Genomic DNA, 5,785 nt, shown 5'->3' with positions numbered 1-5,785 from the left:
AATAATCAATTCTCATGAAAAAAATAGACCAAATATCTTAAGATAGCTAAGTATGAACTATGAGGGCAACAATGCTCAGGAGAAGGAACAGGATTATGCAAACATTTTATCCGTGCCCTTGAATATAGGAAAACTCATGTGTTAAAAGATTTCAGCAATTAACTCATCATCAGACATAAGCATGCAGACAAATTAATAGCCAGAAGAGAGTTGTGTGGTTAATAAAACCTTATGCAGCTAAGGAAATAAAAGTATCAAGCTGTTAATAAAACCTTATGCTCAAATATAAACCAAATCTACATGTTCATATGTATGGTTAGGTATTTCCATCTAACTGATGATGATGTGAGTTCAGCACAATATTGACACCTATAAATGGTTGCCTCATAGGATGGGGTATATACCCAAAAGAAAAGAATCCACACAGACCAAGAAGAGGGACAGACAAGCAAATCCAATAAATATACCAAAATGAAAAGGGGAAAAAAAACTAATATGCAACTTACGTTTTCAAAAAACTAATATACGACTTGCTCTGGCTGTCGTAGATAAGTAGAACATACAACAACATACACGGAATGCTGTGGAATATTTCATATAATGACCTAATTTGCTTGCCGTAGAATGTACATTTTTTTTTAATTCAGCACAGTCTATATTTGACCTGTTTTGTACAATCTAATATTACAAACAAGCTTCACAAAATATTAATCAACCACCAAAATATTATTTCAACCATGAAAAATAAACTATATCTATAAATTATAAACATTCAAAAATTGTCAATGTATGCATTCCAAACATCCAAAAGGACTATCCTAAGTTCTAAATCATCCAAAAAGCTATAAACCATCCAAAACTGTACTTATATAAGTTTGTAAATATTACCCAAAACTATTCAAAAATTATAGCAAGCTATTCATCAAAGTCCTCAAAAACTATCCATAGATGGTTTATAACTTTAGTATGCTTGTGCATCAACTTTCGATGGCAATGCTCCAAATCCAAGCCCTCTTACCCTACCATGCCATTCTAGACTAAATGCATGAACAATTGCATCATCTTTGATAGACGTTGACCCTTATTCTGTAGAAGGCTTGTGAAGGTCTTGAACCTTATTCTGCAATATATAACATTTATGATAAGGAACCCAACTCAGACAATGTAACAACAAAGGTAATACAAACATTGGTTCATGCAGAATAATCAACTCATTCTTCACAAAATAATTAAAAAGTTGACATCTAATTTAAAATATTCCTTTTCATTTCGAATGAACTATTTTTCTTTCAATTTCTATCCAAATTTCTTAATCATTGTTATCAATTGAACTAAATAGATCTAATATAAAAATAAAAAAAATTACACTTCTAATGCAATCAACAGGGTATAATTCAAAACAGCTGCTTGATTGCTACAGGAAACTGCTGAGTCCAATGAACCATGTTAGCTTATTAGTCTTAGTTGATATGCTGTGTTATGTTTTGTTTTACGGATGAGGGTATTCTTGTCATTTATGTCCTTTATTTGTTTTAACATAAATATGAGGTAAAGGTAAAAGTTAGTTAGATGACCATGAACCTATTCGTTTTAAGTCTCTCTTCTTCCACTCTTCTCCTCTTTCCCTAACCATAATTCTCATCCTATATATTCTAACGAACTATTAAGTCACAAGAAATAACAGTTTGAAAACTCTTTTTGAAAATCAAATATTGATAACTTCCCAGCTCTAATTGGTAAGACCCAGTTTCTCTAATGTTCCAAATATACAGAAAAAAATTATAACGTTTTCATGATTTTAACAAAATTAAGAGTTTTGTACATATTAACCAAAATTTTAGGGCAATTCCCATGCAATACAAGCTTAAATATAAAAAACAAAGTCTGAAAATTGAGTGTACTTTTTGTCTGGTGACTTCCTACAGTGGGCCCAAAGCAGGATGAAGGAAGATGAGATATGGGGGTCCAGAATCAACATATTTGTCATTACCTTCAATCTGTGTAACACAATAAACAAAAGAGAATAACTGAACAAAGTTTCAAAAAATATATATCTACATGTACCAGAAAATATAAGCCTGACAAGCATAAGAAAAAATTATCTTAGATAGAATCTTGTGGTGGAGAAAATTAGCAACAGCATTCATCACAAATCCTGGGACGAATGTTCAATATTAAAGTTGCAGATGTAAGAGGATGTACCTTAGGAATTTTATATCACAGTGAGAAAGAAGATCATAGGCATTGCGTATAATATCCAACAGTGAACCTTCTGGAGTCTGCACATGTTGAACAAACATTGGATCAGCAATCCTCAGGTTCACTGGGAAGTTCATGCTACCAAATTGCAAGGATTAGACTCTGATTCAAGTGCAAAGGAATTGGATACCATCGTGAAAGTTTAAAACCTAAACAATTGAGCATTGATAACAGTGATTTTTATCATATCAATTGTGGTCGGCGTGAGGTGGCCAAAGAAGTCCGAGTAATTTCTTACAAGCTATTTATTATATACGTTAACACAATCTCATTACACTGAAGGAGAATATGAAAGTTCTTTAATTGACTAATTTAGCTAATACATCATGTGTAGCCTCTGAACTATACTAATTTCATCCTTCATCTTCTTGTTGTCCTGAATTTCTTCACTAATTTCACTCTAATCTTCACATGAGTCAGATCCACTTTCAAGTAGGTTGCTTAATGCAAAAGTAGCAGAAGCCCTAACCTGAAACAAGGCATACGGACAGTAAGATGGAGCAAAAGTGAATCAGAGGCACTGTCTAGATATGGCCAACCTGACCATCTGGTGTATAGCAAGCAGCAGTGACCATCTCATGCAAATCATTCCAATCGACAACTTGATGATCATGAATGCTCCATATGTGAACCTTAGCATCTAAGGATCCACTGATGAAGTATCTATCATCAACAGGATTAAACTGGATGCAAGTTACTATGTCAAGGCAAATCCAAACAACAATCAAATAATTAGCTAATAGATCAACCAGAGCAATGAAAAGAATGTGTTTCTTCTGACTCATAATGTGGACACTGATTCAGTCATTTCAACTACATATAGAAATCTGTGTGCCTCCATCACTGTCCAAGAGCTGGTTCACAATTTCTGGGCTCCAATGGTTTATACTTTGAACTTAACCTATTGCTAAATTAACTCTACACAACAATGTAAATCACTATATAATTTCCAAACTCTAACATGCTAGGTTTTGAACACATGTAGCTCTCTGCTTAGGATCAATTCTTGACCAGTTTATAATTGGACATTCCTCCTCTAGATGGGGCATCATGACTTGCAGTATCATTTATCTTTGACTTTCACCCATTTACATTGCTTTATTGATGCCTTGATGTCACATAATTCCACCTAACTAGGTAATTGAGGCTCCAGCTGCAACCTGCAGGGAAAATTCAATTCCAGCTACTGCCTATTTTTCAGTCATAATATCTAAACATCTTATTTAGAATTAGAAGCCTATAAATTTTGGATTGCTTATAGTTATATATCCCTCTTTTTTTTCTAATTTAAAAAAAAAAATGGAAGTGAAAATCTTGTAGTTGAACTTGAGTAAATCATCACATCCACTTGAGTAATCCTGATGGTATGACATGCATACTTTAGTGAATAATCACTCAACTTTTGGAGCCAAACTCAGATATATAATCTTAACTGTATCAGACAAATATTTTCACTTAAATAAATAAATAACTAGAGACAAAAAATAGCAAATGAAGAATCCACCTAAATCATAAATCGACATGGCTATAATTTTTCACCAACTTGTGAAGAATTCTAGATATACAAATCCAAAAGGTCTCTGGAATTTTTTGGCTAAAGATTTAAGCCCATTAACCACTCTCATCTGCATTTCATGTCCCTGCAAAACAACATTAATTCTCATAGTTGATCTAATGACAATATTACCAACTGAAATATGTTCGGTTGTGATTTTGGTTTTGTTTTATCGTTTTCATGTTTTCAAAATCAAGTTGCAGCAATGATGAAACTTGATAAATTTCATCTTCCTGCTTGGCTATTGTCCTCAAGGTAGTTAAGAAATCTTCAGGGAAAACAAGCTTTTTTACGTAAGAAGGCATCTTGCGCTGCCCACACCAACTATAGTTGCAAAAGCGATCAATGGTGCATTTATCATTGCTTTCTTTCTGTGGTGAGGATGGTGGAAAAAAAACCATGATCCAGCAAGCTTCTAGGTAAAAGACACCTCAGTTCAACCTTCTGCAAAAACAATCAAGTTTGTTAATGAAGCAAATATTCATATGTACAAACAGATATTTACACATAATATGCTGATGCATTAACATACTCATATACAAAACTTGCTTCACTTTACTATAGAAATCAAAATAATCCTCAAAAGGGCATATATTATTGAAAAAATTACAAAAGAAAAATACAGAGAATAAGTTAAGATTGTTTAAACTGTTGACCTCTGCTTCAAGAAGCTGTACTTTGGATTTAGAAAATGGGACACTCTGAATATCCTGTAAAGGCTAATGAACCTGTAGTTCATTTATGTCAATAAGATTTAAATCAACTAATTATAAGTCAAAAATAAAGTAACAGTTTACACAAATAAATAAATAAATAATACATCTGAGATATAAATAAATAAATAAATAAATAAATAAGTCAAAAATCCTTCTGATCTCCATAGCAAATTAGAACAAACCCATCAAACTTTTCAGTGTTTTAATCAGAAAAAAAAGGGTAGCAAATTAGAACAAACCCATCAAACTTTTCAATGTTTTAATAAAAAAAAAATGCAAAATTTACAGTTCCTTTTGGGAAAAACACAACAGATTTGTTCTTTTGAAGAAGCTTTCTATCAAAACCACCTTCATATTTCCAGTATTATTTTATATCATTCTTTCTTATGAACTAAACAGAAAATCATATACATATATAGAAGAGTAAGAGCATATATGTATATGTTACCAAGTGAAGTTCCATCAAAGCCATAGAGCTCATTCATTATCGTCGACTTCCCTACCCTAGGCAGTCCGATCACCCCAATCACCGTGAAATCAGTATTATCCGTCAGAAACTATAATCAATCTCAAATTTCTCAGATTTTTACAGAAATATAAAACCCTAGAATTGGAAAGAGAACTATTAGTCTATGAAGTAACCTAGCCAGTCTCTATACATTCAGATGAGTTGAGAGAGAGAGAGAGAGAGATTACGAGAAGGATGCGATCGGTGTAGAAGTCCCAGGAATCAAAAATTAGGTTGAGAGAAGCGACGGAGGGGAGACGAGAGAGGATGGAGACGGAATCGTCATCGGTGAAGGCTCCATGGAACCCAAGAATTGGTGGCCGCTCTTCTCCAGCGTTGCCACGATCTCCGCCAGTCGAGGTGGATCGAAGCACCCTACGCTTCCGAGGCAGACGAACACCACCGTCTCACCCTACTCTTCCTCATTCAGGCATCGCCGATGAGGTTAGGGTAGTGAGACACAGTGATGAGGCTTTGGAGAGTGGTAAAGGAGCTCAAGGTTAGGGTTTCCATGAAGGCTCGGGTTGAGATGAAAATCTGTGAGACTGAGACAATGATCTGCGAGGCTGAGACGGTTTGGAGAGAGAGAGAGTGTGTGTGACATACAAGTGTTTAGAAAGAGAGCTACGGCCAATTCGAAGAGTGTTTCATTCGAAGATTGTTTCATTTTACCATTTGGCGCCAAAGTATTTTATTTCGGCGCCTATATTTATTTTGGGTGATTATTGAGACCCCTCCAATCACCAC

At 34.3% G+C, this 5,785-nt stretch overlaps 1 long non-coding RNA gene across 3 annotated transcripts; it reads right to left on the bottom strand.

Annotated features, from left to right (window-relative positions):
* Positions 1–729: 729 nt before the first annotated feature.
* On the bottom strand, positions 730–5,785 carry LOC114276873 (uncharacterized). 3 transcript variants are annotated; one of them, XR_014360369.1, is made up of 5 exons: positions 5,227–5,785; positions 2,729–4,258; positions 2,203–2,279; positions 1,902–1,997; positions 730–1,120 (listed from the first exon to the last, which is right to left on the bottom strand). It is a non-coding gene; the product is annotated as an uncharacterized LOC114276873 (long non-coding RNA). The 3 variants fall into 3 exon arrangements; XR_014360368.1 differs by having other exon boundaries at positions 878–1,120; positions 2,203–2,728; positions 2,799–4,258; XR_014360367.1 differs by having other exon boundaries at positions 878–1,120; positions 2,203–4,258.

This window comes from Camellia sinensis, chromosome 2 (assembly GCF_055761805.1).
Source record: "Camellia sinensis isolate YWXY chromosome 2, ASM5576180v1, whole genome shotgun sequence".
In the NCBI taxonomy this organism is placed as follows: domain Eukaryota; kingdom Viridiplantae; phylum Streptophyta; class Magnoliopsida; order Ericales; family Theaceae; genus Camellia; species Camellia sinensis.
This window is presented reverse-complemented; position numbering and strand designations above follow the sequence as displayed.